We start from the raw sequence: 22,805 nt of genomic DNA, 5'->3' as shown, positions 1-22,805 counted from the left end.
TTCTCTTAAAAAAGTGTATATGGCAATTTTAAGCTAAATTGAGTTAAAATTCATTTTATTTTGAGGATTCTGTTGCTGGAGAAATTAAGGGCACTAGGTCCACTTCCAAATTTATTGATAATCAAAAGCATGTGGAGGTGATTTTAAAAATCCAGACATTCCTGCCCCACTTTACACCTACTGAATCAGAATCCCTGGGGAAGAGTCTCTGTAATCTTTTACTTATTTAATATTATGTCTCTGGGTTTGGAGACCACTGCTCTAGGATGTTGTGAAATCAAGAAAGAGGTTAAATGATTTGAATTAAAAAAAAACAAACCATCCAACATCTGGGCAGGTCTCTGCAGCCACAAACACTAGAGGAACTGAGGCCATACAGGTACAGTCTATAAGCACCAGGCACAAATGTCTGTTCTCCAAGGATGCAATGAAACAGAATGTTGTCAAGTTTCTTTCTAGGTAAGTAAATCACAAATTAGTAATTTAATGCGCTCTACCTTATTCCTATTATACGTAGTGATGCATTTAAATTATTAGCCTTTACTTTTTAATTTTTTTTTAACTTTGGTTGTTGGAATAATAGTTTATTGTAGCCAAAGCTGTAACATAAAAGGGCAATGTTGCCATCTAGTGGTCAATTGGGGACATTAACGAAGCAGACTTGTGAAATGCCATGTTGGAAGAAATGAACCCTAAGGAGAGAAGGTAAACAAATTTCAATAACCAAGACTTCACAACTGAAAGAACTCCTCTATCCTACAGATTACTACCACAAGGCTCTCTGAACCCCCGTGTCAGCTTCTAGTCCTAGGATCACAAGTAATGGTCAAATGACAGCAGAGGTGTGTTTCCTTTGGCTTTTTAAAAACAACATTGTAAACTTTCTCATGCTGGTTTATTTGTATAGGCTCAACGGTGTATTTTAATACTGGGAGTTTCTCAAACCATTAGGAACTCCATCCTTCACAACCACGGCAAGCCCGTTGCTTTCCTCCGACTGCTCAGTCTGTCTGAACCCATGGCCATTCCCCACCTCTGACAGTTTAGGGAATCTCCTCTAGAAACCTTTCTTGCCTGAGCCCTCCCACATTCCAAGCATGGGGTCATGTGAAGGAACTGGCCTCCAGTCATGTGAATGAGGGAGATCTCACATCCACACATATGTGTATACTCTCCATAGAGGTTAGCACACATATGATCAGAAAGAAGGAAAAGGGCATCATTCAAAGAAAAAAAAAAAACATCATTTGTCAATTTCAGTTATTTTAATTTTAAATATTTGGTTTGATCTAAGTGACCTCAATTAGACCATGATATTTCTTAAAGTTTAATGTTACTCTAACTTAATTTTATTTCTGAAGCTATAAGAGTGGTTAGGGGCAGCCATTATATATGTTTTTGAAAGGTGAAGGGTATAACACTGTCTTTCAAAGAGCTATAAGATAATTTGTCCCATACACCGAAATAGGGTCTCCTAGAGAAGGATAGACGGGACTATCCTACAGTAGAGTTCCCTCGTGAGCTTCTTAAAGGGACATGTGAGTTACATCTGAGAGTTACCTGCTCCTTGTTTTCATTTGATGGGACACATATCAATCTTTACCTGGCTAAAAGGCATTCTTACTCAAGACTTCCTTCTTCCCAATTGATTTAGGCATCTGTATTGGTTACCCAGTCGTTTGAAAATGAAAAGGTGCCTGACCAGTGAGGACAGAACATTGCTCCCATGTTCCAATCTGTATACACACAGGAAGACCTGCCTAGAGAGAATATGAAAAGATAACCCAGAGAAAATGTAGAGAACACCAGGTTAAAAGCAGTCTTCCAGATTATATTACAAACTTCTGGCCAGTGAGGCCTTAAATATGGTGTTTATTGAATAATTACATGAAAGAGAGAGAGATATTACTATATGTCAGATACTATTCTTTACGCTTTACATAAATTTAAGTCTTTTAATCATCAGAACAACCTAGGAAGTAGGTACTTTAATCATCCCCACTTTACAGATGAGGAAATTAAGGCATAGCAGGATTAAATGACCTGTCCAAGGCAACAGAGCCAGCAATTACAGGAATGTAATTTGATTCCAGGTCATCTGTCTTCAGAGTCCATGCTAGAATCTAACTGCTGTACAAAACCACCTTAGTCTATGGACCCTCAGCCTTCTCAAAGAATTAGAATTCAGTAAATCACAAGTAAAATTACACGGAACAATAAATACTCCTGGATTGATTTAAAGGTTTTGGTGGATCTAGAGTCCCTCTGGCTCCTCAATAAGAATGCTAGTCCTCATCACAAAGTACTAAACCAGGTAGATCACAATAAGATTAGGCTGTGTCTGCATTAGGTCACAGGCAACAGATGAGGTCCATGATCAAAATTCAAGCCGTTCCAGACTTTAGAAGCTGCATTTTAAATTTCCTTTCTTGTACTGATTTATTGCATTGCTTTTTTGCCACTCTCAAAATTATGACACTGCAGCAGAAGGAAAACGCTAGGATTCTCGGGGTTTTTGGTGGCCTGGACATCAAATACATAGATACATACACATATATGCTTATTCTATAAATGCTTATTGAGCACCCACTATGTGCTAGGGATTTGCTTGATGCTGTTGGGGATGGAAAGATAAATGACAAGCCACTGCAATCAAGATTTTAAAAAGATGTAAAAATAACTGATAACACAATGACGTAAGTGATTCTAAATGAGAGGCACGGAGCCATGGGTCTTGGGAATCCTGTAATTCTCTGGGGGCCAGAACTAGTCTACAACTTGACCACAATGGATTAAAAGCATTTTTGGAACATATAATTCACTGACTCACAAAAAACACCCACTAGATCTTAGCTTAAAATTCACCAAGCAACCACAGTACTGTAGAGAGGTACAAAGGATGCAAACAAGAGAATGCAATTATGTGGAGGAAGCAAGATCAAAAAGAAGCACCCAGGAAGAACAATTAAAACATGCTTATTAACTCCACCATTAAACCATGGCTCCGACATCCTTCCAGTACACAAGGGGTTTGATATCAGATTCAGGTTAAAGTTTCTCCTGACTTCATTTTAATCTACAGTATCTTATAAAACTTGTCTAGAGTGCCCCTTAGTTTTTTACCCACTCCTGAACAAACCACACATTCCCCCTCACCAGAATTGTTATTAAAGACTGCTAGCCACCCAGGCCCCTCTCTCTATCTACTCCTTGTCTCAGGCCCTTTCATCACTCTGTAAATGCCATCTGCTTCTGTGGCAGGTAAGGTCCCACAAAGATTACTCACGTTAGGTTAAAAGACTCGCGAGACTTCACAGAGCATGCTGTCCTAAAGCTTAAAATAAAGGGAAAAGTTATGGTGCACTGAGAGAAAGTTCATGTCAGCATGGGAACCTGAAGAGCCTTCCAGGCACAATTCTCCGGGATTATTCTCATTTGCTGAAGTAGTTGCTTGCTTGGTCTCTGGATTAAACCGCTAAAATTTTACTATGTATCTTGGCTTTCCAAGACCTGCAGGCAGAAATTCGCAGTAGGGTCTTTTATGCCCCCAGGTCATATTAACCAAGCCAGGCCAACCGGTTCCATCAGGTGAAATCTACTGAAAAACAATCTGGCCTAGGGTTTCACCAGGGGAGTTTTGGACTATAAACAGAACGTCATAAATCATTAGTAAGCTGGTGTGCTTGCCCATTAACCTTAAATTGGCCAAGAGTCAAAGCTAAACATCCAGCCATCCATGGAAATAGCATAGGGCTGCTTCAGTCCAGCTGTAAAATAACTTTACAACAGAGGGGCTCTGGTTGCAAGCAAACAAACTGATTCTGATTAACTTAAGCAAAGAGGAATTTACTTGGAGGAATCTCACATGAGAGGCAAGAGAACTGTTTTTGAGCACAGATATTTAACAAGGTGGTTCCCAGGCAAGGAGGCAGGAATGACAAGATGTTTCCAGGACCTGATGGATTTCCCACCAATTTTCCTGTCCTTTAGCTCATTTCAGAATTCAACTGTATGGGGAAGGGGAGATTTCAATAGCTAAAGGTGCACCTGCCTCCCTGTCTAGGGAAGGTTTGGACTCCTGATAGCAGTTGAACTACACTAGGTGAAAGGTAATTCCTGAGAAGAAAATTGACTGTTATCGGAAAGGCAAAATGCATTCCGGGTTATCAAAGCCCAACCAATGTTCACTACCTTTGTAAGTGAAAAGTTTCAGGCAATTCAAGTAAAGTACTTTATGTCTAAGACAACAGCATAAATTCACTTGTTTATGAAAACAGTATTTTCCTCTTCCTATGTTACACCCTCCATCCACCAACACTCACACACATCTATTGTCATTTTAGAAAAAAGTATATACTGGCTGGTATGGAACAAAAAAATAGCTGGTGGTTTTAAAATAGTTTTTCCTGCTATAAAATTGATATATGCTGGGGCATCTGGGTGGCTCAGTCGATTGAGCATCAGGCTCTTGATTTCAGCTCAGGTCATGATCTCACATTTGTGAGATCAAGCCCTGCATTGGGCTCTGCACTGACAGCATGGATCCTGCTTGGGATTCTCTCTCTCTCCCTCTCTCTCTCTCCCTCCCCTGGTCTCTCTCTCTCTTTCTCTCTCTCTCAAGATAAATAAATAAACTTTAAAGAAAAAAACTTAAACATGCCTGTTAGAGAATATTTGAAAGTGAAGAAAATGTTAAGGAAAACAGTTAAAATTACTTATAATCTTACCACATAGAGGTAGATTCCTAGAAACATTTTGTTATATTTCCTTCCAGGTTTTATGTTGTTATTACAGTTTTTTCCATACATTTGAATGTATAAACATTCATCTATAACTATATCGTCATATAATTTGGACCATGTAGTTTCTTCAGGGTTTTGTTGGTTTTTTTGCCTCCTTTTTTTTTTAACTTTGTTTCAACAAACATTTTTAAGTCATTACATTTTATTCAGATTTATGATTTCCCCCCTCTATATGCACATGTATTTTTTAAACATTTCTATTTCTGGTGGCTTTTCAAGTGCCACGTAGGATAACTGTAGCTAAAAAAACTGTGAAGAGAAAAATCAACTCTATGACCTAAAGTAACCCTGTAAGAGGGTGCCCGTAATGGGAAGTGGTTGGAAATCAGCCCCGGAGCTTGCCAGGAAGAGGCAAAGAGGGCACAAGCCAGAAGAAATCAAGTGATTTAGCAAGAGCGGGGGTTAGAAAAAACAGCACAGAGCCAAGGAACTGCCCAGCCAGCCACTTCTGAGAAAGAAAACACTATTAATAACAAAACTCAAGGTTCCGGCATCAATTTAACTCATATCTTAGTCCTCTCCCACCTTCAGGACTCAGTCTCCCACCCACTCACAACTGCTGTATTTGCTGGTGTCTCCATACCCTTCCCGACCCACTGAGGACCTAATTACAACCATGGAAGGTCAGCACATGCACATGCACTGGGAGACACACATGCACAGAGGGGTTTTCTGAGAACTGAACTGGTGAAGACAGTATGAGGCACCATCATGAGAACCAGCGCGACTCTCCTCCTGGCTCCCTAGTCAGGGCTGTGCCTCATCCAGAGACAGGAGCATGTGTGAAAACTGAAGAACTGGGTGTTTCCATTTCTTCCTTCTTTTCTTTTTGTCATTCCTTTCTTTCTTTTCTTTCTCTTTCTTTCTTCCTTCCTCCCTCCCTCTCTCTCTTTCCTTCCTTCCTCTTTCTTTTCTTTCCCTTTCTTCCTTCCTTCTTCCCTCCCTCTCTCCTTTTTTCCTCTCCTTTTCTTTCCCTTTCTTCCTTCCTTCTTCCCTCCCTCTCTCTTTCCTTCCTTCCTCTTTTTCTTTCTTTTCTTTCCTTTTCTTTTTCTTTCTTCCTTCCTCCCTCCCTCTCTTTCCTTCCTTCCTCTCTCTCTCTTTTTCTTGCTTTCTTTCCTCTTTCTTTCTTTCTCCACAATAAAGTGATAACAGGAATATTTTTTCCTCTTCTGGAAATTACTGAGCTCCTTCTGTTGGTTAACAAGGTTAATACTAAGCCTAAACATGAATTAGGCTTCATACAATATGATACATAAGCAGAGCCATCTCGCACCAAACCCACATTATCAATGTGTAATGTCTAGATCCTGGGGGGTAAACTCCTGGTTAGTAACAGCACAGAAGGATCGCAAATTTATTCACACTACAATCATATGTAAAGAAACTACAGATTTCCACTTTCCCCTTTAACTGAGTCTCTTTTTCATAGATCTCTGGAGGGGACCTTAGTCAACCTTGGTCTGGCACAATACCTAAAACTACCCGTTAAGTAAATGCCTTATCTTTTCAGGTCAAGGTCAGTCTCAAATGTCACTCTAGATCATCTCTGGTTTTATTAGCAAGGAATGTGGCCTACATGATCATTTGGTGACAGAGGGCACAGGTGGTCCATGGAACCAGGTGGCATCCTCTACATCTTCATGGACTGTTAGGTATAGTGACTTACTCAGGCTGGATGTAAACACTGAGTTGTGAGGACTTCATCTCTGGGCTTCTTGCGGCATCTTCTATGGGAAAACTGTATTGTTTTCAGGCTTCACATTTAGGATTCTGTGGAGCCAGTCCATGTTCCAGGCTTCAGTTTGCCTTTCACGTGTGCTATAGAACCATCAGAGTCGCTGCCTCACCTTCCTCTGCCCTTGGCTGGGCTTTCTGCTCTGCTGTGGGGTCATCACCTTGACCCTTGGCCCACTGGAGCTCCACTGGCTACTGGCCTGTGGGGCTTTCTGCAGATTGAATGTTTGTGTTCCCCCAAACCACCTCCAAAATTCATATGCCAAAATCCTAACTCCCAAGATGATGAAGTTAGGACGTGAGGCCTCTGGAGTTCCTTAGATCATGAAGGTGGAGCCCTCATGAATGAGTTCAGTGCCTTTATAAAAGAGGCTCCAGAGGGATCCCTCACCCCTTCCTCAGTCTTGAGCTCCCCGCAGCCTGGCTTACAAAGAGAAGTTAGGAAAATCAGCTTTGAGATTCATGCCTCTCTATGCCATTGGTTCGTTGTTTATTTTATTTTGAGAGAGAAGGAGCACAAGCAGAGGAGCAACAGAGTGAGACGGAGAGAGAGAGAGAATCCCAAGCAGGCTCATGCTGCCAGCACAGAGCCCAATGCAGGGCTCGAATCCACGAACCGTGAGATCATGACCTGAGCTGAAGTCAAGAGTCAGTGCCTAACCAACCAACTAAGCCACCAAGGCACCCCTCTAGGCCACTGGTTCTTAGTGAAGGTAGAATGGCCCAGTAGAAGGCAGCTGGGAAAACTGTGGGGTTATTTATGTTGTCACAAAAATCGGGGAGGTGAGTTACTGGCATTTAGTAAAATGAGGTCAAGGATGATCATCATCCTGTAACAAAGGAGGCAGTCCCATAGCGAAAAATCATTCTGTCCAAAGTGTGTACAGGGGAAAAATGTGTTTCTAATTTTCTGAGCTTAAAACCTAATTCCAGCCACGTCTCTGCATGGTTTAAATATAAACTATATATTTAATTTACATAAACCAACATCAAATTACCAGTAATGCAACTTAACACCTAAGTGAGGAGAGATCATTCTTTGCCTTGTTTGAAATATTACAAAGAGTTTGTCACTATTTCAAAAAGTCGCCAAGAGCAGTACTCCTCACAGCACGTAAGTCATGCCGCTACATGGCTCTGCGTGGTTAGCTGTCACCCCCAGGGCGGTCGTGGAGGCACAGCATCCAGGGTGCAGTGGTAGCCAAGCTGCACATGAAATGCATTGTAAGTCTGATTCTTTTTCCTATTTCTCCCTGCTGTTTCAATTGGAGCTCTACACTGCTGTCGGAAGAATGGAGAAGATAGCTTATGTGAGCTTAAAATTTAATTTTAAGATAATAAAGAGGGAATAAAAATATCTGTCGTCTAAAGAGGCTGGAATCAGATAAAGTTAAGCGCCACTGCTCTTGGCATCCCCACCCTCCCTTTTCGTATCGAGCACTTACTATGTGTCAGATGCTACATGTTTTCCAGACTTGCTCTCCTTTACTTTTCTCAACCATCCCGTGAGGCAGACATTATCATCCTTGTTCTACAGATGATGGAACTGAAGCCTAGAGAATCTAAGTAAACCAGAAGGTGGAAAAGCTCAGATTCAAATTCAAGTCTGACCACAAGGCCTGGCATCTTAACCATTTCACATATTCAATATAAAGAAAATGAAAAAAGACCATCTTTTGTAAATTTTACTGACAATTACATTTCTATTTACATAGTTTAATAACCTGTCCTTTGAAAATATTTATGAGGCAATTAAAAGGAGCAGCAACCAAGAATGAGAGTCTTCTGTTTTAACGAACCTTCTGTGGAATCCTTTATGAACTGTGATACCAAATTACCTTACTTACTATATCCCTGTGCTCTGATAACCTCCTGAAGGTTTTATGTGGGAAAAATACTAATCCTTACAATGTAAGTTATCAGCTAACAATTTTATAATGCGATGGAAGAGAGACTTTCATCCAAGAAACCCAAAGTACTTTAGCAGCACTGGTCCTATATGAAAAACAGTCCTACCTGCTAATGACAAAGAAAGATAATGAGTGCTTATCCACCCACGCTGTCCCCTGACAGAAGACTCAGATCATGGAGCACCTAAAAAGTACTCATCCAGTTTCAGAGAAGGGTTTTGGTCAGAAGCTGTCTTGTACCTAGGCTGACAGAGAACCTTGGCTGATAAAAAAGGACAAGGCTGATTGCTTTTCATCAAGCGCCTGCTATATACTCATCACTTTAGTTATTTCTCTAAAACCCCATGACAACCTATGTGTCAGGTGTCATAACCCTCATTGTACAGATAAAAATATAAGGGCTCTTACGAAGTTGTAAGTGGCCCAAGCATCCAATTAACAGAGTGTACCAGCTGGGATTTGAGCCCAGCTATGTGCCATTATGATTGCTTTTACTCAACCTCAAGTGTGCGGGGATCTTGAACCCCACCACAATTACTATGTCATAGAGGAGCTTTGGAGTGGGTGGGGGAGGCTTTGGATTAAACCTCCAGTTAAGTTTTTAGACACCTCAGAAGTCTAATTTCTAGGGAATGTCCCCAACTGTGTTCAACAGACTAGAATGTAGCTGGAATCCAAGAAGTTGACATGCCACTTTGGTGGTGGGAAAGTTTCTTGCAAAATCCATCAGTAACAGGAAAGCTTGAGTATGCTCTTTAATAAAATGCGAAATGATGGGGCAGGAAATTCCCAGAACTGTTTCCCTACCTTCCACCATTCTTTTTATTTTTGGTGTTGCTGTTAGGTTGTTCCCATGTCCTAGAAAACCCATGTCACTGCTGAGAAACTCTTCTTCAAAAGCAGCTATGACTTTCATATTCTCATCACCTTCTTCATTTGTTCTGAGACAGAGCCTTACAAAGTTAAACTGAAAATAAAAAAGGTAAATATAAAGGCAGCAGCCACTGGGTGTCACTGATTTACCACTTGAATATACCTTGTCCCACATTTCTATCGCAGGAGAAAACCTGGTCTTTTCAGTGGAATATTTTGAAACCCTTCATGTTCTTGAGTGCTCAAGATAAATATAGAAGAGTTTGAAATAGAAGAGTCTTATGACACTGAAAAGACATTGTTCTCTGTTGTAAACTATTCATAACTGTAATAATAGTCCCATTTTAGAGATGGATACAGTGAAACAGAGCAAGCTAACATCAAGGATGGCAGAGAACACATTCCTGAACTTTATCTTTTAAACTGAGACCTCAATGGTTTATTTTAAGATACTTCTCTAAAGCCAGGGACACAGAACCTATTACCTTTTCCTTGTCCCCACCTCCCAATTCTATACCTAAGAAGAGAAAAACGAAATCATTTTAGAACATCTGAACATCTGGGGATTGAGATTATGTTCCAAGCTCCTACAAACGGTGTCGGAAGTTATATAATTTATCAGCTATCTATTCTGAGCCTGGGACATTCACAGCGCTATCTCATTTAATGCTCACCACAAAACAGCTCAGAGGTTGTCCTTACCCCCAAATGAAAAAAACTAGAGATCAGAGAGGGTAAACAACTTGTGTAAGATCACAAAGGAAGCAAGATAAAGATTTCAGATTTAAACCCCCATTTTTGGTCCCCCATGCCATGCTCATTCTGTCATCCTGGGCCATATCTCTTTAGAAATGCTATCTTTACTTTGGACATATCCCTTTCAAAACCACCTAATGTGGTTCCACACCTTTGGTTGACCAAGTAGTAGATGATAAAGACATTACATACAAGACAACGGTATGTTTTGTGTTTTAGGATTATTTCCCAGATAATTGCTGAGGGGATCACTTATAGTCCCTCACTGCACAAAAATTACAAATCCTCCCCCTCCCCAAACTCCTCAAGGTGATGTTCTGGCCTGGGATTTAGTTTCTCCAGATATCCCGCTGTCTAAGCAAGCTATTAGCTCTTTCTATAGTGGATGTGTTCCTGCTCTCATTTTCGGCTTAACAATACTCATCCAGCTGGGTAATCCTTCTTTAGGTTAAAGAGTGGTGGAGAGCTTTGGGGTTGTTTATCTTCCAAATAGGTAGAGCAACAGCCCAGCAAAGCTGTAAGCTCATAAGCTTCCTGATTCTTCCTTGCCAAAACAATTAAGCTCAGAGCCAGAGGCTTTCTCTGGGGGAGATAAGATAGTATGTCCACATCACCATTAACTCCTGCCAAGTTCCTGCTCTGCAAAGAAGCCAGCTTTCTAGTTGGTGGCCTTCTGATGCCTCACCTCCCTGAATCACACCTCAATTGTGGATTTTCCCTTCCTTTAACCCAAAGTCAAAACACCATGACTTCTTTCCTTTCCACTTTCTCACCCCAAATCCTTGGGTTTCTTTTCAGACCTGGTTATGGTCGCAACTTTTCTACTGACCCCATATAATCTGGCAAATAATCTCATCACTTTGTATTTTAAAAAAGAATGTTTCTAAAGTAAAACTCTTGTTTTCCTTTCCAGTCTTCATTTTAAGGAAGCAGTAATATTTTTCTTGTACTCAGCAATTCCCAGGTGTCTGGGGGATAAAAGGAACCTTTTCTTCCTTTCTTCTCCCCCCTGGTGATTGCTTTTTCTCCTACTCCTTTCACCCCAATCTGCTGGATAACAACATCAAAATACACCTGGAAAACACACACAACTCAAGCTCCAACTCTTGATGACCACTTACGAAACAGAGATGAAGTAACTCTACAAAATATGACATCTAGTTGAAACTTGATTCTCTTTTCTTTATTAAAAATAATATTCTTTATATCTTAAGATATCTTAAGATATATCTTATATCTTTATCTAAACTTTATCTTAAAACTTAGACTTACAGTAAAAAATGCAAACAATACGTATTTTTAATGACGGGCCTCTCTGCTGCCCACAGGAACCTGGTTGTTGGCTGGAGTACAGGTATGAATGATCAAGAAGTGTGCGGAAGGAGTTGTACATACTTATAACATATTACACGCTAGGGCATCTGCGCACAGACAGAGAAAGATTTGGCCTCTTTTTGCCCTAAATTTTTAATATTAGCATCTCCCATCTTGTTCTGCTTTCAAGTCAGCTGGCCTTGTAGAAGTATCAGTAAGGCTCTGTATAAGCTGGCCCCACCACCACCATCCCCAAATCTTCCCTCGGTTAACCTCTGCAGAGCACTATCCTCACTCCAGACTTAGATGCCTTATACTGTGCATCACTTCATTCATCCTACACACATATGCTAAGTGACCAGTCTATTCTAGGCCCTGACTTCACATTTTTACTTCTGGGTAATGCTCCCCACCCCCTCTTCAGTCTTCTAATGGCACTACTGGTGAAGGAAGTGGTCCAAAGTCACATAACCCAGAATGGGCAGAGGAAAGATTCAGAGCAAAAGTGGAAGCTGTGAACCAACACATGGTGCCAGCTCTGGGGTCTATTAACACTTAAATCAGGAGGCCTTTTCCTCTCCCATTCCCGTTCTTTCCTTTCTTCACCTAATAGCTCTCCTGAAAGACAAAGTCAATTGAAAATAAAACAGAATGAAGTACCTTAAGCTAGTGGATAGTTGAAACGAGGAGACATTAATACAGATGAGTGTTTTTGCTTTCTTAAAATCAATGAATACTACATACAATCTGACATGCAGTCATCTCTGCATTTATATCTCCATGATATCCCCTTCCTTTGCCATTGTATGTCAGCCATCCATCATTACGAAGATCAGCGTAATTATCCAGGGAAAGAAAGCCATTTTAGGAAAATATGTTCATTTGGAGAACATGCCTCCTGAACACAGGTAGTGGGTCGCATTCCCTTTCTGGGATCAGGGCAGGATGAGAGCATGAGGGGAAATAACTGAATCTTCGTTTTTGGCAAGGTCTGTCATCAAAATTCTCTCATTTTCATAATCCACATGAACAATTGATTTATTTTTCACTGTTGGCATAATTATACTTGTATGCATGTTGGTAGTGTGTAGGAAGACCAACAACGCAATCCACGTATTCCTGTATTACCATCTGGACCGTCTTTGGCTGACCCTAGTTGTAGGCACACGGCCCTCGCTGTGCCTCCATCAGGCACACAGCCTAGAGACACTCTAAGGAATTTTCCTCCAGAACGACCACAGTCAGTCAACACAACCAGAGCTACCTGTCCCTGATGGGGACAGGTCTACGCCTCTGGGAAACCAGGAACAAGCCACCTGCCCAGACACTCCAAGGCAGAAGCATCTAGCAGACACAATCTCAGATTAACGCTCCCCTCACCAGCTCTCAAGCTGACTTTAGACACCTGGGTATTTCCCTTGAGGGGGTGCAACGTTCCTGAAGGTAGTGCAATACAAGGACAATGTGTGCAGCAGACGGAGCAAGCTCTCCTATTCCTTCTCCCTGCTCCAAAAATGCAATATATTGTCCTCCATAGAGGACGTGTCATATACTAAACTGACAAGAAAAGATACTACACTTGATCTTAGCCAAAAGGCTGAGAAGCGATCCACAGGAACAACTGAAAAGGTGAAAGTTTTCCAAAGCTGTGGGCGCAATAAGGCATTGTCTGCAGAGAAAGAATTCCAACCTCTGCCTACATAAAGAGAATTAATGAAAATCAGAGTATGTACTTTAAGGAACATATTAGGAAGCTTTGGCCGAGGTGAAGAGTGTTCTCTGTCTCCTTATTACAGTGTTACGGCCATTGTCTCATTTCCTGACAAATTGTAAGGGAACATTTCCCACTGACAGTACACACTGCCCTCTGAGAGTAACTTGTGTCCTCAGGATGCTGTAAATGTGACAGGGGAATGCAGATGTTCAGTCCGTGGGAGGTTCATATCAGAACATAGCCATCTCAGCACAGACACCTCACTGTCTCATCGAGGTGCTGGGCATGAGGCCAGAACAAGCGAGACAGGTGAAGGCCCCACCAGGCAATCCCCACCACGTGGGTCTCCTATCTTGCATCCTTACCCTCGCTGAAGAGTTTCACAGGCCAGCAAATTCATCCCCACCCACCAGACCTCCCCTTCCGGCATCACTTCTGCTCAGGGAGCAGGGAGGTTGCAGAGGTAGTTGGTCCTTGTTGATCCTTAAAATAAGGACCGTGGTCACTAGTGAGATCGGAGCCATGCACAGCATCTCCAGCTAACTTGCCTCCATTCCTCCTGACTTGAGCTTGCCTTGCTAGCCAGAAACCCCTCAACCCCTGCTGACCGAACAGGACTTTTCATCTCCCTAAAGCATGGAGCTTAAAGAATAAGTTGTAATTTCACCAATCAGAGGAATGATATAGAGGTGTCATCAACTAGCAAACCACACATGTGCCCTGACACAACAGTAAGACCACCTTTATGCTGCCAGTGCAATTGGCTCCTGGCATATACTCGGGTAATTATGCCCAGAACTCCAAAGAAATATGTAAAACAAATGATTTCTTTTAACCTGCCATCAAACCAACAAGCAAAAGACGCCTTTGTTCGATGTCCTCAAACATTTGATTTCCTGTTTAAACACATCACTCAACACATTATGTGCTGGGATATAAGATAGAAACAGGGAGCAGGGCTGAGCCCTGCCATCTGGAGTAACACACTTCAAGGAGATGAAGTTCGCAGACGGCATGCTGTTTATGGGACAGGAAGGGTCTCTGGATTTTCTTTAGGTCCTTATTCTCCCCTCCCCCAGGACCGTGATATAGGTATACTTCTTGTGCCTTACCTGAAGCAGAACAAAAAAGGAAAAGAGAAGAGTGGGGAAAAGGGGAAGTGGTACAACTTTGTCTTCCTTGTAGTAGTTTTTCTTTATTCTAGTGGAAAGAAGAACAATTTGGAAAGATGCATTATAATCGTGCAATTGCTAACTGAGCAGTTTGAGTCATCACAGAACTCCCACTCTGTTACGAAGAACCCAGAACTATGGAAGCCTGATGCCAAACTGGCCTGAAGGAGAAGCCTGAAGAAGTCTGACCCCCTAAAGGAGTCAGGAGGATGTTTTTAAGGTCATCAAGTTCTAGGAAGAAAGCCGAGCTTAATTAAGCTTAATTCATGGTGAGAAATCATTCCTTAGACCTGGTTTTCTTTGAAAAACATACTCCTCGCTTACACTCATCTTTATGCTAGGATGAGCTTCATGATATTAGCAACATTCACTCTGGCACTACACTCGGCCAGAGTACAGACCTTACCTTGGTGTCTATTTATGTATGTATGTAGCAGTACTGTTTTCCTATTCAGGACACCAGATCCTATTCAAACAGCCATGGATTTTAGGAATTAAAACTTCTATAGGCTAAAGCCACAATCAGAAACATTTTAAATGATGTTAAAGTTCAAATCTAATCACTTATTACCTGAATTTGTTGTTCTGATTGCTGTACTTGGATAAATACAGTCCCGAGACCTATTCAGTGTGCGAGTTTTGTTTATTTCCCTCATAACATTCAATTCAACATATAGTAAAACAAAACAAAACAACAACAACAAAAACATGATACAACAAGAAGTAGAATGTCCGGAAATAAATATAAAATATTGAAAGTGTTTTTTTTAACATTTATTTACTTTTGAGAGATAGAGCGAGACAGAGCACGAGCAGGGGAGGGGCAAAGACAGTGGGGGGGACACAGAATCTGAAGCAGGCTCCAGGTTCTGAGCTGTCAGCACAGAGCCCAATGCAGGGCTCGAACTCAGAAACTCACGAGATCATGACCTGAACCGAAATCGGATGCTTAACCAACTGAGCCACCCAGGCGCCCCTAATATGAAATATTTTAAATAATATAAAGCATCAGGCCAAATAAAAAAAAATATTGATGATAACTATGATGAAAACAAAGGTCAGGGCAGAAGAGAAACAAAGAGGTTCCAATGCGAAAAAATTTTTAAATTTTTTGTAATGTTTATTTTTGAGAGAGAGAGAAAGAGAGAGACAGAGCTCGAGTGTGGGCGGGGCAGAGAGAGAGAGAGAGAGAGAGAGAGAGAGAGAGAGAGAGAGGGCGACACAGAATCCAAAGCAAGCTCCAGGCTCCAAGCTGTCAGCACAGAGCCCAGTGTGGCACTTGAACTCATGAACTCACACACTCACAAGGTCGTGACCTGGGCCAAAGTCAGACACTTAACCGACTGAGCCACCCAGGCACCCGAGTGCACAAATTTTTAAATGTCCTTTCCTAGTTAGGTGAGCAAACAATATTTTGTGTAAAAATAGCCTTGTCCAACAATTGATTTTATGTTTCTTTTTGGAAAAAGATGAATTATCTTTTTCAAAACATTCCACACATACACAAAAACAGCCGCTCCCAGATGCATGTAGTAGAACTTGGTATTTGTGTCTCAGAAATTACAATCTCATAAAGAGGGTGGTTTTGCTACTAGTGAGACTGAGTTCTTAAAATGGCCAGCTAAGCTGCTGCAGTCCAGATGTATTTTTGTCTTCCTCTATCTCTATTGTGAATTATTTAAAGCAGCCTACTCCACAGTTTGAATTTGGCCCACATTTTAAATCAAGTTCACCAAAATAACATGCTCAATGTACTAATTTCCATTTAATAGAAATATTTCTATAAATTTCTAATACCACTGAAAGGCAGTATGAAGCAAAGCACAAAAATATGTCTAAAAACACACTTTATCCCAGGAGAAATTAATCTTTATACAAAAATATCATGCAAATATTTATTTGCAAAGAATTCCAAGCATGTCTCTAGAAAACCACATTTATAAACAAACTAGTGGGGCTGTTTAAAAAGACTCTCCACCAAATTGGTGGTTCTTTCATGTTTTTTAAATTACTTTTATAGAAATGTATTGTGTATGAAGGACCTACATGATTTTTGACTGGATAGGGCATTTTCATTTTTAAAAAGTAAAGATGTGTAGAGTATTACTACAATTTATTGGGACCAATTCTTCCCACAGCCAAGCTATCTCCTACAGGGACAAATTTTCTAGAAAAATAAATGAAGCAAACTGGAAAAGAAGGAAGATCATAGAATCTCAAACCTGGATGTTCACCTCTGCCTTTTCTAAATTACTAGGAACATTTTCAGGTCAGACAGGAATTCATGGGCCCTCCTAGGGGTCTTTGGTTTCATGATACTGGTTTGTAAGTCTCTCAGTCTGCTCCAAGGCAATTCTAAGCAAAATCTTAAAGTATGCCTCTGTGTTTGAGAATACCCGTGTCATTTTCCTTGGCTCTACCTTAATTTCTATTTGTGCAATGACCTTGTAAAAATTATAACAGGCACCCATCCAACCAACACATCCATCCACACCCAGCCAATTTATATATAAATACAAATTTGTATTTTTGTACACATTAGACTTACTCTGCTGTATTTTGACAGTGTTGTCTTGTGATATCATACAGATTAACGTTTCTGTGATATCATACAGATTGTTTCTTTTTTTAAATTTTTTTTAATGTTTATTTATTTTTGAGACAGAGAGAGACAGAGCATGAACGGGGGAGGGTCAGAGAGAGAGGGAGACACAGAATCCAAAGCAGGCTCCAGGCTCTGAGCTGTCAGCACAGAGCCCAATGTGGGGCTTGAACTCACAGACCGTGAGATCATGACCTGAGCTGAAGTTGGATGCTTCACCGACTGAGCCACCCAGGTGCCCTACAGATTAATGTTTCTACTAAAGAGAGTGACTATTTCTGCAATAGTTACCTGGGGGAGAGGAAAGTCCTTAGACAGAAAAATTGGACCTTGGAAGACAGACCTTAAATTTATTCATTCTTTAATTAAGTGAGTATTTGTTGAGTGTATGCTGCATGGCTGGTGGTGTTCTCCAGCCTGAACAATTGCCCAAACTAGAAACTAATGGGGGAGGCAAAATTTTACCTCACCCTCTTAGGGTTCTTTTTGGCTGACCTGAGAATCAAATTGACATAGGATAAATCAACAGGAGAAAGGCATATAAATTCATTTATTACAAGTTTTACACAATGTGGGAGGCTTCATAAGGAATGAAGATCAAAGAAATGGCAAAACCTATTTGCTTTTTTATATTAGGTTGAACAGACAAGCAATTCTGGAAAAGTGACTGAACTATGTGGAGAGGCCAAGGGAAGAGAATTATTTTCACAAGGTCTGTTTGTGTAGAACTCTCCATCTCAACTTCTCATCCTTGATGGTGAGAATGATACTTTTATTTTGGTACAGGGAGGACATCTTTCATACAGGAATTTTATGTCCTGCTTTTAAGAAAAATAAGGAGGGTCAGAGTGTTTTTCTTGTATTTGCTGTCACTCATGTGCCTTTAGCCTAAAATAGCCAATATGTGGCACATTTTGGAGTTGCATGTTCTGAACTCCTTCAAGATCATAAATCACACACACTCAGCACTTCCATTTAGATATCTAAACAGCATCTTCAATTCAGTGTGTCAATACTTAAACATGCTCTATTGACTGCTTCCCCCATGTCAGCTGATGGCAACCGTTCCCAGTGGCTCCAACCTAAAGACTCAATACTTCCCTTTTTTTCTTACTCATATTCACTGGAAATCTACGGGCACCACCTTCAAAGTATATCCAGAGTCTGGCCCCTTTCTACCATCTCCCCTGCTCTCACCCTGCTATGATGCACTTGTCACAACTGGATTATTGAGACACCTTCCACACCAGCTCTTCAGCATTTACCATGTTTCCCTATAGTCTATTCTCAGCACAACAACCCAAACCATTCTGATAAAAATGAAGTTCAAATCATGCCACACCTCTGTGAAAAGCCCTCCCGTGATTGGGCATTTCATTCTGGAAAAGCTAAAGTCCTTACTGTGGCCTCAAGGCTCCTATGACCACTTTTTCCTGGTCCTCCCCTCCTAGCCCACTCCCCTCTAGCCACACTGGCCTCTGCACCCTTCCTCTAATGAGCCGGGCATGCTACCAACTCTAGGTGCTGGCTCTTTCCTCTGCCTGGAAAACTCCTCCCACCCCCGTATGTTCACGTGGTTAATTCCCATAAGTCCTTCAAATCATGTCTCATCAGATTTCACCTTCTCTGTGAGGCTTCCTCATATTACTCTATTGTGTATTGCAGAGAGAGCCCAAACACACAAATTCCTTGCTGGCATTTCCAACTTCCCTTAAACCGTTCTATTTTTCTCCATGGCACTTATTTCCATCTAATAAAACTTATTTATTAGGTTTTGTTATTGACTGCTTGCTGCTTGATGAGGGTGGGGTTTTTTTTTTTGGTTTTGGTTCTTAGGCTTCCTGATGTATGGCATCGTCATACCATAGAGTGGGTGCTCAATGAACAACTGTTCAGTGAAGGGATATGAGCAGAACAGATGTGATCTCTTGCTATCAAGAAGGTTACAGTCCACAGGAGTGATAACTCTTTTCTCTCTAGGCTTCCTTTTGTGCTCATGACCTCGATGAACCTAGATGGGACTGAAAGTGCCAGAAGATGCTCTGAGGTGAAGGAGGAAGGATGGCCTATTCCTTCCATGAGCAGCTATACTGAAGCTGCTAGACCATGACTTGGAGAGAAAGGAGTTATTCCCCTTTTCCCCCCAGTTTTATTGAAGTATATCTGACAAAACTGTAATATATTAAAGTATACAACATAATGATTTGATACACATATACCTTTTGAAAGGGTCCCTCCCTTTCACACATTTATCTGTGTGTGTAAGAACACTTCTACTCTCTTGGAAAATTTTAATTGACTAATACAGTATTATCAACTATAGTCACTATTTTACACATTATACCCTCAGATATTATTTAACTTATAACTGAAGGTTTGTACCTTTTTAGCAACTTCTCTCTATTCCCCACCCCAATTAGCTCCTGGCAATCATCATTCTACTCTCTGTTTCTATGAGTTTGACTTTCCCCTTGCCCCCAGATTCCACATATAGGAGGACTCTCCAGGGTACAACAGGGTCAAGTCAGAGGGGAGCTGCCTTACAGTCATTCCCGTGGCAGTCTCTCTCTGAGGTCACTCTTGGGAATGAGTCAGATTTTCCTCAGGTTGCTGGTAGGTTTCCCTAAAGCCTCCATGACACATACTACAGGCAATGACGCCCATCTCCATCTGCTTTAACTGCACGTCCTATAGTGTCTTATATATCCACCCCAACCTTGGCAAAACTTCTGCTGTCTCAGGGAAGGTGTTTTCAATGAGCCATTAGGAAGTATAATCAATACATATCAATCCAGTGGTTCTTTGATGTAGAGCTATACAGTGATGTGAACTATCTCAGGCAATCTAGGAGAGATCTATTGGGTCAAGAGAGTCCTCCAGATCCCCTCAGCCAGCTCTCATAGATAATAATGACTTTGTCAACTCAACTAGGCCCCTTCTCTATGTGTTGCCCTCCTCTGGGAATTCATATTTGGTGCTTAGTATGACAGAAAATATTAACAGTCTGAGAAATTCTAGGAGAAAGGAAAACTAGTTAATTCAATTGCTTCCTGATGGTAAGAAATGTTAGTAGAACTAGAATTAACTGTTTAAAGTCATAACAACACCATTTAACAAAATATTCATCTTCTAAGGAAATAATGACCTGTGTCTGTGCCCAAGTGATGTACTGATTCAAAGAAACTGTCTCATTTATCTTTATAGCCTCCCCAGAAGCTAGCACCGTGCCTGGCCAAAGAGCTGCTCAATAAATGTGAAAAATACAATATTCAGTCAGCCAACAAAATCAAAATATAGAGCTCACATTATCTCCTTTCTCTTCTTATACATCCAACTGTGGATATGTGTGACAGTTAGCTCTTTGGTCCCCAAACAAGCAAACCATTTTCCCCCTATTAATGAACAGGGACCATGGTATTATATTACAAGGCATGGTTGAGACATTTATTACCCAGGAGCCAAATTTAATAGCTTTTGCAATTTCCCTTTAATGTCCAAATTCGAGCTTCTTTGAAAATTAATTAAGTTATGGTTTATTGGGGAACTGCCCCCAGACAGCAAACCCATGACTCCCCACCCAAATTTATATCACACCAACTTGTTGTTTCATGCTTCTCTCAAGTCTTCAACTTATCTTGCCCAATGCTGTCTTGAAAGGTGATCACTTATCTGAACATCAGTTCAAAGTTCTACCCAGGTAAGGCATATAGAACACTGGCTTCCTGATTTATGTTATTTTTAGAAGTTATTTCAAGAGACTGAATCTAAGGTTTCGGTTTTTTAAAAACATTTCTGTATCAGGGACCTCTTCAACAGTTTGGTGAAACCAACAGATTAATTCATAAAATAAAATATATAGAATTACAAAGGAAATCAGTTATTAGCATTTTTGACTTTCCATAGGCCAGTAGAGAATTCTACATGCACTGAAATTTAAATCTGTGGATTAACTATGTCTTAACTATTCACTATTAACCATTATAGAGTACCATCTCTACATACCTAGATTGACTTGGAATTTAATATAGAAGTAGTAACTAAGCAACTTAACTTAAAATCTATAAAACAGCTATGATCATATTTCCATCTAAATAAGTAAGTTTAGCCATCTTGTCGTTAGCCTCTCCTGGCAGACTACACTTGTACTGTACCTGGTTTGCCACATATTGAGACTCTCCCTATCAATGTGACTTTGACCCTTGAACTTTTCCAAATTCCTCCCAAGTCAAAATAACTTTAATTCACTGAGAATTTCTTGGGGATTTCTAGGTATAGTTGAAGTAGGATGCTCTGTTACCTATATAAATGGCTTTCTTCCATCACCTGCAATTTTACATAATTTGTCCCTTCTGCATAATATCTGGAATATATCCATGAATAATGAATGGTCTGTCTTCCTGTTCTTCTCCTGACCAAGTACAGCTGGTGAAAATATCCTGCTTGGTCCTTATTCTCTCTGAGGACGAAGACGCAGCCCTCTGTGACCTGACTTAGTTTGGGCCTGGGGGTTACTCCTAGAGATTTCCCATCTCCCTACAATTTACTGAGGTCCCGAAGGCACTACTTGAGCTGGAGATGACAGCTGAAGAGAAAAATGAAGTTGATAGCTAGTAATAATAATAATAATTATTATTAATAACTTACTTATAATAAAAATTGTCATTATCATCATGGCTATCATTATTCATTTCAGCTGTTGAGGAATTATAAATATTTTACTTGTATGACATGTCCTAATTCTGAATTTCATTGAAAGACATTAGGTGTAGCTCACATATAGCCATTTGTACACACACATGCTATAGGGTTTATTCAACAAATACTATGTGCCTACTTTGTATTAAACACCATATAAACTATTACTAATCTGTTAAGGTTGTCTTAGTGAGCTGGGAACCCTGGAAATGCCCTGAATTTAAAATGTTAAAATTATGTTGATGTGTTCCAACCCAACCAAGCTTCTGACACCTTCCAGCTCTAACTCTACTCAAGTGCAAAATTTTTAACAATGAACAGTAGCTATTTTGAATCGGCTTTCAATATGTTGCAATGACACTTTCACAACTCAATAGCCAAAACCTCACCGTTAGAAAATTGTAAAAGGTATGAAAAATGTCAGCCCAAAGGCAAAATCATTTAGCAATTTAAAAGTGAAAGCAGAAATTTGTTAGAAAAAGTAATCTTTTATCTTGAGTTCTTGTTTTCCTTCTGAAAAGTATGTGTAGTTAATTTGTGTGAAAGGCCCTTTCCATTTTATTTTACAAATAAAAGATGTGCTAATTAAGCTAGAAGTCAAGGACTTTACTAAAAGAAATATGATAAGCTCTTTCCCAATTAGCAATTTACTTGGTGAATACCATGGCTTAAAATGTGAGACACAGAAAATATCCAATATGCATACCTTCCAAGACGATTTTGCAGTATCTTTGAGAACAGAGATAAAGCCAAAGAACCACTCTTCTCCTCAAATATGTACGTTAACAAGACGTACCTTTGTGGAGAGAAGAGTCATTTCTAATCAAACCAGAATCTGTACCTTCCTTTCCAGAAAGACAACTGAACCAAACAGCCATTTGTTGGTTTGGAATTACTTTAAATTATTTTAGAAGACGTCAAAAAATAAATTAGATTTTCCTTTTTGCATGTATTTTTCCAATCCTTTCAAAAATAAAATGTTCATTTGGGGCCATGACAATTAAAATAGAAATGTCTTTGGCATAAACTCGGCATTCTAGCCTGCAGGCAAAATATAAAATTGTTGTTAAATTGGAGTGGACCAGAAAATGGATGATAAAACTTGTCCGTGAAACTTCTGCTAATAACAAACATTTGTCCCATGACATGTACTGCAAGTAATAACACATGACCGGGGATGGATGTGTCATTGTCCCGAACAGCCGGTTTGGGTGCCTTTTACGGCCGTAGACC

General features: G+C 40.4%; 1 protein-coding gene and 1 non-coding gene across 8 annotated transcripts in view; both read right to left on the bottom strand.

Annotated features, from left to right (window-relative positions):
• Window positions 1–22,805, bottom strand: part of TTC29 (tetratricopeptide repeat domain 29) — a 668,675-nt gene that overhangs the window by 426,305 nt on the left and 219,565 nt on the right. For 3 of the 7 annotated variants that reach the window (XM_058721227.1, XM_058721229.1, XM_058721226.1), the window contains exon 1: window positions 3,287–3,590. The exons of 1 other annotated variant lie outside the window; for it this stretch is intronic. The gene's annotated coding sequence lies outside the window, so the exon portion shown is untranslated. Of the gene's footprint in view, window positions 1–3,286; window positions 3,592–22,805 lie in introns of those variants that run through there. 3 more of the 7 variants (XM_058721222.1, XM_058721223.1, XM_058721230.1) reach the window with 2 other exon arrangements.
• Window positions 12,811–12,998, bottom strand: LOC131508270 (U2 spliceosomal RNA). Its single transcript, XR_009259968.1, has one exon. It is a non-coding gene; the product is annotated as a U2 spliceosomal RNA (small nuclear RNA).

The sequence above is a fragment of the Neofelis nebulosa genome, chromosome 3 (assembly GCF_028018385.1).
Source record: "Neofelis nebulosa isolate mNeoNeb1 chromosome 3, mNeoNeb1.pri, whole genome shotgun sequence".
Classification (NCBI taxonomy): Eukaryota; Metazoa; Chordata; class Mammalia; order Carnivora; family Felidae; genus Neofelis; species Neofelis nebulosa.
The sequence above is the reverse complement of the archived record's forward strand: the minus strand, read 5'-3'. Positions and strand labels throughout refer to the sequence as shown.